We start from the raw sequence: 12,276 nt of genomic DNA, 5'->3' as shown, positions 1-12,276 counted from the left end.
TAAAAAGTATCCACAAATTGATTAAATTGTATTAGGAAACAGAGAACTCTTTTATTACTCATCTCAAAATGACCACGTTTTCCAAAATATCATGGCTGTAGATCAGTAGGGGAATTTTCTTGGACATTATTCAAAAAGGAAAAGTTCAAAAGCACAAAATATGGTAAATAAATTCAAACTCAAATGATTGAAATGAGCTGCCACTAATCTGACAAAGCCCTGAGCTAGATGAAATAGCCATTTCTGAAGAATCTTCATTCCATGCAAGATATATCTTTCTATATATATACAGCTATACAAAGAAAAATATACTAAGAACAAACCTAGATAATCGTTATTGCACATTAGAATGGCAAGCAATGCATCCAAGGAACCTGCTTAGTAGCTCATCGCACTATGCTGACATCACTTTGCCCTACGACGTCGATTCCCTACCCTTTGGTTTCTTCATTGAAAAGTATTCTCAAGGTCCATTTTTAACATAGGTCTGAAAATAGATGCATGTAAAATGGATGTCTTTTGTTTTGAATATATTTATTAGTTGGCCGTCAAGAAAAGTTTTGCTTCCAAAGGTACCTTGATTAATTTGGGCCCAATTCTGCAGGCTCATAGAGTTGTAAACCATGTGCAATGTTAAAAGGAATGTTGTACGTGGAGGTCTCTGGGATGAGGCCATGTACACTTGGGAAGGCCAAGCGTTGCCAGCAGAAGTGGTCATTTGCACTAGAACTGCTGCTGTTTAAACCAGCTATCCCTGATTTTGGACAGAGTATGTCTGCTTCAAAGGAGCGCATAGCAGGATCTGCACCTATGTACTTATGCACTTTAATCTTTCTTTTTGTAAAATAGCTCTATGCTTTTATTTTAGTTACTAACAACAGAATGTACAGGATAGCCTTGTTGGCATAAAGGACCAAATATCATTTCTGAAATGTGATAAGAGGGTTTTCAATATTATATCTTACATTTAAAAAATGCAAATACAGTATAAACTGCAATATCTATTAGAAAGATTATTCTATTATGCATCCATCAGGTACTACACACATACATGCATGTGCATGCACATACATGTTGTATGTGAATTATGTCATTTCAGAACATATTAAGCCACAGATCTTTATTGCAAATAAAGAAAAGTCTTCATAGGAGTTAATGCTGCAGACCATGCTCAAGGGAAAAATTTCCCTGAAAAAAATTGGTCTATATAATGCTTGTAGGATTGAGACTAAGATTTGATCCTGCTGTTACGGCAAGCATTAGCAAAAGTCTCAGTGACCTCCCTGATAGCAGACTAAATCCTTAGATAATATCAGCATTTGTAGCTGCTTAAAAATGTATGTGTGTATATACTTATATACACACACACACCATCTTAATTTTCCCTGACTGGATGAATGGGGAACAGTACTGGGGGCAGGACACCACCACATGATGAATGGACTGATCCGGCTACAGTCAAACACGTTTAGCTCAAGGTGCATATGTCAATGAAAGACAGGAATAGACATTTATAAGGTGGTAATTTTCAGTCACTGATATTTTAAATATTTTTCCTATATTGTGAAAGATAAAAAGTGTAATTGGATGGCTACTGTGTTGATCTGTGGTCAGGAATTCAGTGTGCAGGGTAGCTATTGGAATGTGTTAAAGTGGGACAAATAGCAAATTTCCTATAAACAGCATTAAAAGAAAAATCCATCTCGATCAGCTGGATTAAAAAAAAAAAAAATCCAACAGCACAGATCACAGAGAAAGAAGGTCTGTGGGAATTGGACAGTTTCACCAGTACAAACCTAAAGTTTCTTGCAGCTGTCTGTTATTTTCAGCAACCACTTAGAGGAAAATTTCATGTAAGACAGTGTAATGACTGCATCTAATCACCAACTATAGTTTGTTAAATAAAAATAATCAATTCTCATTAAAAAATAAAAGGCTTACCTCTCACTCTCTCCCACAGAATAGAGATGCTGAAACAGCTACAGGAACTTTTTTAATAGTGCTTTATTAATTCATTGTTTACATATATAGTCCTATTTATCTATCAAGTGTTTCATAACTGATTCCTGCAACTTCCTCTAAGGACTGGTTATCCAGGACTGACTGGGAATGTCATTTTAGCTAAGTGGGCTGCTGTATGCATATCTGCCGACAACAGTTTGCTCTTTTGCTTTGACAGCGATGTGTGATGACAGCTCTTTATTGATAAGGCAGAGCAGAAGGTGCAGTGCAATTGAATCTGGAAAGTGATAAAAGAGAAGGGAGGCAGCTTTGAGAAGAGGCTGTAAAGCAAAGGCATATGTGCTTAGATTTTGCTTGATGCCCTGTCATCACACAAGTTCTTCTAGAATATCCTCTGTGCTGTGGTGTAGGCTAATCAGTGCTTATCCAGAGGAATTAGCTGTTCAGGCGCTTTATTTTTATACCTTTCAAATAATAAAAAAACCCCAACTTAACTGCTTGACTTCTCACAGCCAGAATGACCATACTAATGGCAGTTCACTAAACCTCTTCTCCTCGAGCATGTGGATGAGTAACACAGCAATTCTGTCAGGAAAACCTAATGCAACCCCTAGTCTTCCCCAAAAGAACAGACAAAGTAGGTAGCTTTTGATTTATCCTGGGATGCACTGCTCAAAACTGCATTCACCTGCTGATACATGTCCACACCCATGCGATTGTATGAGGAAAGTTGTCTGTGTAAGCCCAGAGACAAATCAGCAGGGCTGAACTCTGCCTCCCAAGGGGACACTCCGGCCCCCTGTTCATCACAAGCACTGCAGTTCTGCTGTACGGGGCACAGGCTACAAAGCCCATCCAAAGAGACTGTGCGCACTCTCGGAGATCATCGCAACTCTCCTCTACTGTTTTAGATAGCCTGTGGCCAGTTAACCACGTACCACTGACAGAGACACTGCGCGAGGGAAAGACTAAAGCAGGCAGGCTCACAGGGGACAGTGGCACATCTCCTCTTGCTAGACACCAGTTCTGGCCCAGTCTGGGGGCGGGGAGTGGCCGGTGACTGAGCTCAACTCACTCTTTAACAGCTCAGGCTCGGCAGCTCTTGGCACTTCTGGGGACTTCTTCAATACCCTGGGCTTTATCGTCCTCCTTTAGCCCCCACTGCCAAGCTCTGTCAGGGCAGAAGACAGGATCAGAAACAGCTTTGATCTGACCTCCTCATGGTGTTTCTCAAATATTCAGTGGCAAGCATGTATATTTGCCTGAAACAGAAAGATGAAACATGTGAGGAGGCTGCAGCATATTAACACCCTGAAGAGGAAATTCATCTACTCATACTTCTAACCAAGCATGAGGTAGGATAAATAAGGCGGCTGCTGAACAGTAGCAGATTGAGCCTGGGAGTGAGAGACAGGGAATCTGGGTCCCGTTTTCAGTGCTCCCTGTGAGCTCGACCAAGTCAAAACCTCCTGTCATCCCTGACTTGCCCAGGCGTGCAAGGAAGGAAGACGCCAAATAACAGCCATTGCACGGGATGGCACTACGTGAGAGCAGGGGAGTGCTGCTGGCTCGCAGACTGCACGGGTGAGGTCACCACTTGTGTAAATTCAAAGGTAACACCCGGACACAAGGTTGCTCAGGTCTAAGGAAGCAGTTTTACATAGCGACTAGCAAGTTCAGCAGAGGAGAGACTCAGAGACTTTTCAGGATTACAACTGCACATCATCTACGGGGTGATGCCAAATTAGAGAGCTGCAATGGTTTATCACCATCTCCCATCCCTGTTTCCCCTTCTTGTTACTCCTCTCCTTCTCCAGAGGTGATTTATCACTGCCAGGTAATTGATTCCAAGTTTTGCAGTCTGTCTTCTATTTTATATTTCATGCAATTAAAAAATGCTTTCCTAATGCCAGCTTGTGACTGTCCCTCTCCTCTGCAAAGCTTTATGAATATATATGACCTGTAAGTGCGATCCATCCAGCTGCTGAACACTGAAAGCCTGTAGTCTTCACAGGGGTGCTCAGCACTTTGCATGATGAGCTCGTGTGCCCGTATTCGGGTACCGGACGAGGGCTGGCCTCTGATACCGCTGCACACGCTGAACAGGCACTGAAATCAAAGTGATTATTTATGGAGTGAGGCTTTGCGATGAAAGCAATAAGCTCATTTCTTGCTGATCTCTTTAAACTGTAATGACTCTAGAAACCTTGTTGCAATAGACTGGTTTATGGCAGTTTGAAGAATCGATTTAATCTTTAGGTAAACACATCCACATATCTGTATCTAATGGTATTTTCTTATGATCTGATAAATCACAGCACTGGGAAAAATATTGAAGGGCAGGTTCAAATGACACAAACCCTCACATGACAATATTGCATGCAATTACATTAACAAATAACCACACTGAAATATTAACACAAAGCATGCAGCAATGCTACTGCAGTATATGTTTGCAGAATGCATGCAGAAGGCCCGCCCATAGGGTATTTTTAAACTATTGACTGGTGTCTTCTATGGGATATTTTAAAAGTACTTGCATCTGCCCAACTCAAAACCGAATTGTTCATGTTATTTGGAACCGGTTAGAACAAACGCAGAGCCCTTTTTAAATCTCATCCTTCGAAGTCACTTTGTGTTGTGGATTTCATGTTTGCTTCACGTGTTTAATTAATGACAGACATCTGTAGTAACAGCTTTTGCAGATATGTTTTAATATTTTCTTAAAAATTAAAAAGCTAAATGTGCGCAGCTTGCACAATGAAGCTGGGTGTTTGGATTTTCACATTTTCTTCTCTAGTCTAAACCAGATAGCACCAAACCACAGAAAAAGATTCCCAGAACCAGTGAAACAACTGTTGTCTCTGCCTACACTGACCATGGGCCAGGCTTTTCAAACGTGCCCGCTAGCTCTGAAGGCAGCTCGGTGTCTGACCATCCTGTTTGAAATATGGAGATGTAAAATTTCACAGGATCTGGGTGTCTGCTGCATCCACTGATTTCAGCTGCAGACACTTAACTCAGCTGAAAGCTCAGAACATCAAGTTAGGCATGAAGAGCTAATGAACCAATTTAGAAAACTTGGGCCTGTCTGTCAGATGAGAAGGAGGACCCTGACAACACCGACAGATCAGCCAGGTGATCCTATGAACATCCACGGAGCACGGGCCTCCGTAACACAAAAGCCACCGCGACACAAATAATAACCGGTAACGTTACTGGCAGCCACAGAGGCAAAGCCTGATGCCTAAATCGTTGCCTGTTGGAGCCAGTGAGAATTGGGAGTGAAACATAAATTGGTTGTAGACCTCTTTTACCTAAACGTGCATCTGCAAAATAAGACATATTAGTTACTTCGCATGAATAACCTGCACAGTTGAAAACCTGAGATTTCTGGTCACCAGTGTTGTCAACTTAGCAGTCTCTACGTGAATTTGTATCATAAATGTTTATAAAATACCGAGTATTCACAGATAAAAGTGATAGACAAAATGCACTGCACATTGTGAAAAACAAGTGGTGGGTATGCAATACAGTATTTTCTCTACATTCAAACCTCATCTAGGCCAGAAATCAGATCCCTTCATTATAGTTCCACTATTTTTGGACTGGTGAAATAAATCAGAGAAAAGGAGTGCTGCGCATGAAGAGATCACTGACACTTTGAACAAACCTAGACAAAGTGAAAAATGAGCATGTCGCAGAATCCACAGAAAGTTTCAGAGCCTCAGCCCACAAAGCAATAGGTATTAGGCATAGGAAAGAGATAGAAGGAATCTAAAGTTTCCTAAAATAAACTGTAACTTTACAAATGCTTGCACACGTGACAGCCCATTGAGCAAGCCTGCATGGTCAAGACTTAATGTGCTTTGATCTTTTTTCCCCTTCCATATTTACAGAATGCCATTGACATTGGCTAAAACTTTAATTTAAATAGCCTTTTTAATATCAGCAATCTATTGTAAATTCAGAAAAATCGAAACATTTATAAATATATTTTATATATCAGAGTATAACATATCTAGAGCAAAATAAAACTATATAGTTTTGAGAGGCATTCTGTGTGGCTTCTTCTATATGCTGTAAACCATTTGAAAACCTTTGCAATCTTGCATCAGTTATTTTGGCTTTATTTTTAAGCCAACATACAAGAAAGAAGAGATGATAGGGTTGGCAGAAACTTTCTCCTGGGCCATCTGAAGTGCCCTGCTGCTGCAAAGACTTACATTGCTCACTTAACTTTTTGCGTTGATAGTTAAGTGCAGGCGCAAGGCTTAGCAGCGAGGTGGGCGGCGGATGGGAGGTGGGAGTTCAGCCCTACACCGGTATGTTTACATTCCCTTACAAAGGTTCATACTGACCCAGACTGAGAATCTGAGTCTAAGTATATACGGAGTAAAAGATTAGTTTCTTACTACAGGTAACTTTGCCTCTGTATACTTAGTGCATTATCAGCTGTGTATAATATTAAACACAGACCTGTAGTTTACTGATGCTTTAATTTGATGTTTCCTTGCACTGCTCTTTAAAATAATCTATTTCTTCAAAAACGAACGATGTGCATATTGGTTGTGTTAAATTTATTAAGGTCATAGATTACTATTTGCAGAGCACCACATTTAATGTAGTATTTTTGTACTGTAATGGAAGCATGCCTTCCTTGGGTTCTTTTCCACATATTAAATTGTATTTATTTACCTGTATTTATAACTGTGCAATTTTTAAATATGTTTTAAAAATAAACTTTGTCTGTGGCTTCAAATATTTCAAAATCTCTTTTCAATTTGAAAATGGTCTTGACTATAATTACTTGAACTGGCTTCAGTAAGTCAGGGACCTACTTCTCCAAGTGAAATAAAGGATTTTTTTTAATGAGGTCTTCTATCCTATTATTTACAATGTGAACATGCTTCTCTGCTTAAAAATTAAGCCCAGAAGAGGCTTTTTTCATTACCAAACATTTTTCATAAATTCATCATTACTCTGAGGTAGAGTTATTTTTTATAATTTATTTTTATTTCAACATGTTGATCAATTATACTTAGAGCTGGAATTTATACTAGCTGAGGTCTGGCCCACAGGATTTTGTGCATATAGTCCATATGAAGAAAAAGGGAAAATGTAGATCAGGATTTTTCCTGAAGCTCATGCAACTGCACACCTCCAAATCAAAACAGAAGTAATGATATTAGAACACAATCTTTCTGAAAAAACAAAGCCAACTTTCAGTGACTGAAATTGTTATCCAAGCAGCTTCCCATAACCATAGTGGGAGTTGGCTAGTGGTGTTTTTCAGTTTTGGCTTTCATGGGATGAGGTGGAAGAGCCAACAGAGTGGAAATAACATAACCTTTATACTTTTGCTATGGGACACTGCCATAAGCACGGACATGATGTACAGTACAGAAAAGATGACAGCCAGCAAGGGGGCTGTGACAGTTACGGCTATTGAGGGCTGCTGACAAAGCAGGGCAACATTGGCATGGACCTGAGGGCCGACACTCTCAATGGACATGTGGGTCGCTCCAGAAAAAAACCCAGAAGATACAGCCACAGTTTGCCTGTAGAAGGAAAGCTCTGTCAGAAAAGCCAACTGGCTGCCTATGGCTTTAACCAGAACCTTCTACTAAAGAAGAAAAGGGAACAGACACTGAAAACACACTAACCCTTCGGATGCAAGTCACGTGTGCTCTTGGCACTGGCATGTTTTGCCAGGAGACGCCAAGGCTAGTTTAGTTCTTGCTGCTCAAATGTACCAACAACGCAGGAATGCCCATTAGTTATGTGCTAACACAGCCAAACAAAGAGAGTGGTGGGGAGAAAAGCATTAGTGCCAAATCCTACGTACAAAACTGCTCAAAAAAAATCACTGGGAAGGATACTGGTAAAGATGTCTGAAAATATAATCACCTACTCCACACCAGCTGTCAGCCATGCACTATCTGTCTTCAATTTTTTTTTATGGCATTTGTCTTTCACCACAGCTGTCAGTGCCTCCCTTATTCATGTTATCCTTGTAGCACACCTGTGGCACAGAGAGGTGTTATTTCCCATTTTAGTGAGGGGGAACAGAGACCAGGGGCGGTCTTAACTTGTCAGTTATCTCATACTGCCTTCCGCCAGCAGTCTGCAAAAGTTAGCAGGCACAAATCCTATACAGGAAATCCTTGCATGAAGTCTGAACAGGGCCCTTTAGCTTGCACAAGTTCTCCCTCCTCTTCCAGTTGCTACAAGTGGTGTGAACACAGTGTGGCGTGACTTGCTGTGGTCACAAAGGACATCTGTAATAGAAAAGAAACCAAAACAGATCATTAAATCTGGACTTCAGGAGCTGAACCATCTTTACCTTTCTTATCATTCAACACTTCACATGGCCTCTACTTCCATATCAGGAAATTTCACTTACAGCCCAGTAGGTTACCTTACCTCTCCTCCAGTTCCCGGTCCCATGATCCTATAAAAAGATGAAAGGGTTGCCATCCCTCACGCGTCTTTTTCAGCCTATTCTTGCATCTACCAAAGAGTCCCAGTGGTCACACCGCAAAGCTCTTACACATGAGGAAAAAAGACTTCTCCTTTACTGAACAGCAGGTCAGAGTTCTAAATGAGTATGAGGAGTTACAGACCAAGATAAAATTATGATTGAACAGCAGGAAGTTGGGGGCGAAATGACAACACTCTTCCACATGAACATTGTGAACTCTTGTGTTCAAAGAACATCAACTGGCATAAAAGTTAAAAACAAAAAATTAATCTTAGTTTAAATCTTATTTTCTATCCACTCAGGGCTTGGGGATTTTTATTTTTTTCTTTCTATCCACAGAAGTGCCCCAAGTCACAAGAAATCAAGACTCACACACCTCTTTGTTCCCTATGCAAGTAAAACACCAAACGTGACCACAAAGTAAGAAAAGAGGGAGCATCGAAACATACTCAGTCTATTCCTCTTCAGTTCAGACAGGAAAGAAAGAAGCAAGAATCCACACAGTCACAAGATGTGAGAACATTTCTTTTTAATTTAAAACAGTTGCAACAATGTCATTCACAACCTTTCTCATCGCAGACAAATACTCTCCAAAATGTTAACAGTGCTTCAAGCAAACAACTCTGAATGGTGCAAAGTAAACCAGTAAAGACGCTTCCAGGATACAACAGTAAAACCACTGAAGAGTGAATAGAAATCAGAAACCGATCTCAGCCATTAAGGTAGGAAGGGTGATGGGAAAAGAATGAAAAGTTATGTCCAGTTACATATTTTGCATAGTCTTTCAATGCATGAAAACAGCAAAGATGATAAAAATGGCTGCTGCCAGGATGGAGAACAAAAGGAATGAATTGGAGACGCTTCTAAAACTATCTAAGCAGCTCTGGTTGCATCCGTATTCAGAACGTGTGCTGCGACCCAGTGGAGGCTGCCTGAATCAAAGAAAACGGACCGATTCTGGTTTCAGTTACACAAAAGTTAATGCCACTGAACCCAGTAGAATTACAAGTGACAGTAGTCCAGAAACATCTAGGCTTGTTTTTAAACCATAACTTTGAATAAATTATTGATTATATTTTAGCTAGGAAGATTAAATAGGAGTTTGTGTCTACATGTGTTTTGGAGACTGAAGATCGTGACTCACAATGAGGGGTCTATTGGATCCAGCATGCTGCTAGGAATGAGAGGGGAAAAGGAAAACAAGGAAAAGCTGTTGAGTTTTTCTTCCTTCCACTCTCCTAACCTAAATGTATCATATGGAAAAGTAAAAATCAGTCTGAGAAATAAGAGCATTATTTGCTGCCAAGTCCTGGCTTGCCATAATTCTCAGGTTCGATTGTCTCAAAGAGCTCACAGTGATTTTTCTTCCTCCATCCTTTTTTGTCAAGAAGCTCTCAGCACCCCTAGCCCCCCAACAGCTGTCACAGTGCCCGCGCACACGGAGCTTCCCCATCCGCTGTGCACTGAGGCCTGGCCCAGCGCGATTAAGCGCATACAAATTCTAGCAGGCAAAGCCTGATAAATTAGTCGTCTATCCAGTACGGGCGGTTTGATTGTGGCTTCTGCATGCTGAAGTTTAAAACAGACAGACACAAAAACCCCAAACTCCTCCTGCCCACGTTAGGCAAAGAGTCAGGATTCTGCATCCTGCTCCTCCAGACTCATGGTGTTCTTCACACGTATCCCATCGCAAAAGTGAGATGACTTAACTGGCCATTTGAAAAAGGAGGGAAGCCGCTCCTTCGGGAGATAGTAATCCCTCAAACAGCTGAAGAACTTTAACATATTTTCAAGTGCTGAATTTTAGAGCCTTTCCCCTGAACTGCTCCCTGCACTTCTGCCCCACCTGGTAGTTTAGGCAGGCAGTACAGAAGAGTGATGAACTGAAAAGAATTTCAGAAGGCGAGCTGCTACAGCTGCTACAGCTCACCTATCGCAGCCCGCGGATGGCTCTCCCCTTTCATTTACCACTTCCAGTTTATCCCCTGCCAGCTTTCTAACTGTGCCTCCTCTTAACTGAGAGCAACCACAGCCATTCCAGTTTTAGGATGTACCAGACAAACGGTTTGCAAGAGTCCGAGCTCCATCCTTAATCCTATGAGACCAGCCATGCTTCCAGTTTAATAATGAACATGGCAACAAATCTGTTGGCCCTCATTTACCCGAGATTTCTAAATAAAAAGGTAGTAGCCACCAGATCTTGTTAGTTTATAAATAGCCCTTTAAGTTCATGAGGCAAAAGGGAAGCTGTTGTGTTGAACTTCCTTGGAAGATAACTGGGCATTCAAAAACAGATATATGGAGGTTTTGTTCTTTCACTTTAAATAGATGTATCACTGCACAATTTGCTGATCCCATTTTCAAATCTGGCATTTTCTGGTGAAATACACAAATACTCAAAACCTGGAAGAAGGAAAAAAATTACTGGCAGCTTGTATCTTGTCCAGAACTGGTGGCTCAATAATTACAAGGCAGCTGAATCACAGGAGCCACTTACTAATGTGCTAGGATGCCGTTCTTTTGTGTCAATAAGAGCACTAAGTGCAGGAAGCTTTCCCAGCAATTAGGCACCATTTACACTCTACAGAATTATTGCACTAGAATTTCTCTCATAATCTTTTAAGATCAAAAGCGGATTAAAAAAAAAATCAACAGTGTTTTTTGGCTCTGCATGAGGCCGTATGATGAGAGGGAAACCTCTTTTTCCCCAAACGCTGCAAAAAAATAAAATGTCCTACTCATAACCAGATTTTTAATTTGGGTTCTCTTCCGTAGGGTGTAGCTGCCTGAATTTTGCTATTAAACTTGCAGGCACTGACTGCAGAGAAAATGTAATTGTACCTCCCTGCCTCTCTTGCACTCTGTAAGGAGGATTTTTTTTTCCTTTTTTTTTTTTTTTTTGACTGTTCCAATTTATTTTGAGGGCTCAGTAAGATTATATGAGGCAACTCCAGCAACAGTCTCTAAGCAGTGGCCAACACTATGAAACTTTGGGGGTTTTCTGGAATCATGAAAGGTTTTGCACTCACCATTGTGTTTCTTCTAAAATTAAGTGTTTTCAAATACAATTTAAAAACCCACATATATATTCTTGCCTGTGACACAAACTGAAATAACAAACACCCAAAAAAACAAAGACAGGAAAGGCCAGTCCCTACCTACCCGCCCCTTCATCCCTGCCCAAGATATAAAACCCCTTTTAGAAGGTGTCTGTTGAAGAGATCAGATTATTGGTGTGTTTGCAAGTTTTAAGAAAGCTGAAATATCATTTCAAGGAGGGGGGGTTTTTTGGTTGGTCTTTTGGTGATGGTGGTTTTTGGGAATTTGGGAGGGGGGGCGTGTTGTTTTTGTGTTTTTGGTTGGTTTTTTTTTTTTTTTTTTTTTAAGGGAGGGAGGATAGAGGGGCAAATCAATAAATCAGCAATTTTACTAAGCAATTTCTTCCACTCATGGATGGAACTAAATATTTAAGCAATCTTTGGCAGAAAGCAGAATTGCTCTGTGAGTACTTTGTCAGGGAGTCGATTTCAGCTGGAATGTGAGTGCTCTAGATGCAAATTTCCCTGAAATAAATATAATGGGACATTAACCCCTTCTTTAGCTCCTTCAGAAGAAAAAAAATTAAATAATAGCCTTGCCTTTCCTGAGGGTACCCATTTACTTTTATAGTCAGAAAGTCTGCTTCTTTTAGCCATTTGTAATCCTCAATCTGTTGGAAGAACTTGCAAAACAAACATTCAAGAAAAGATGAGGAAACCTATGCCTGCAAAAATAAAATGTACTATTTCTTTGGCAGAAAATGTACAGGGCACTGACAGGAGATTGCTTCC

Source organism: Pelecanus crispus, chromosome 9 (genome assembly GCF_030463565.1).
Source record: "Pelecanus crispus isolate bPelCri1 chromosome 9, bPelCri1.pri, whole genome shotgun sequence".
Classification (NCBI taxonomy): domain Eukaryota; kingdom Metazoa; phylum Chordata; class Aves; order Pelecaniformes; family Pelecanidae; genus Pelecanus; species Pelecanus crispus.
This window is presented reverse-complemented; position numbering follows the sequence as displayed.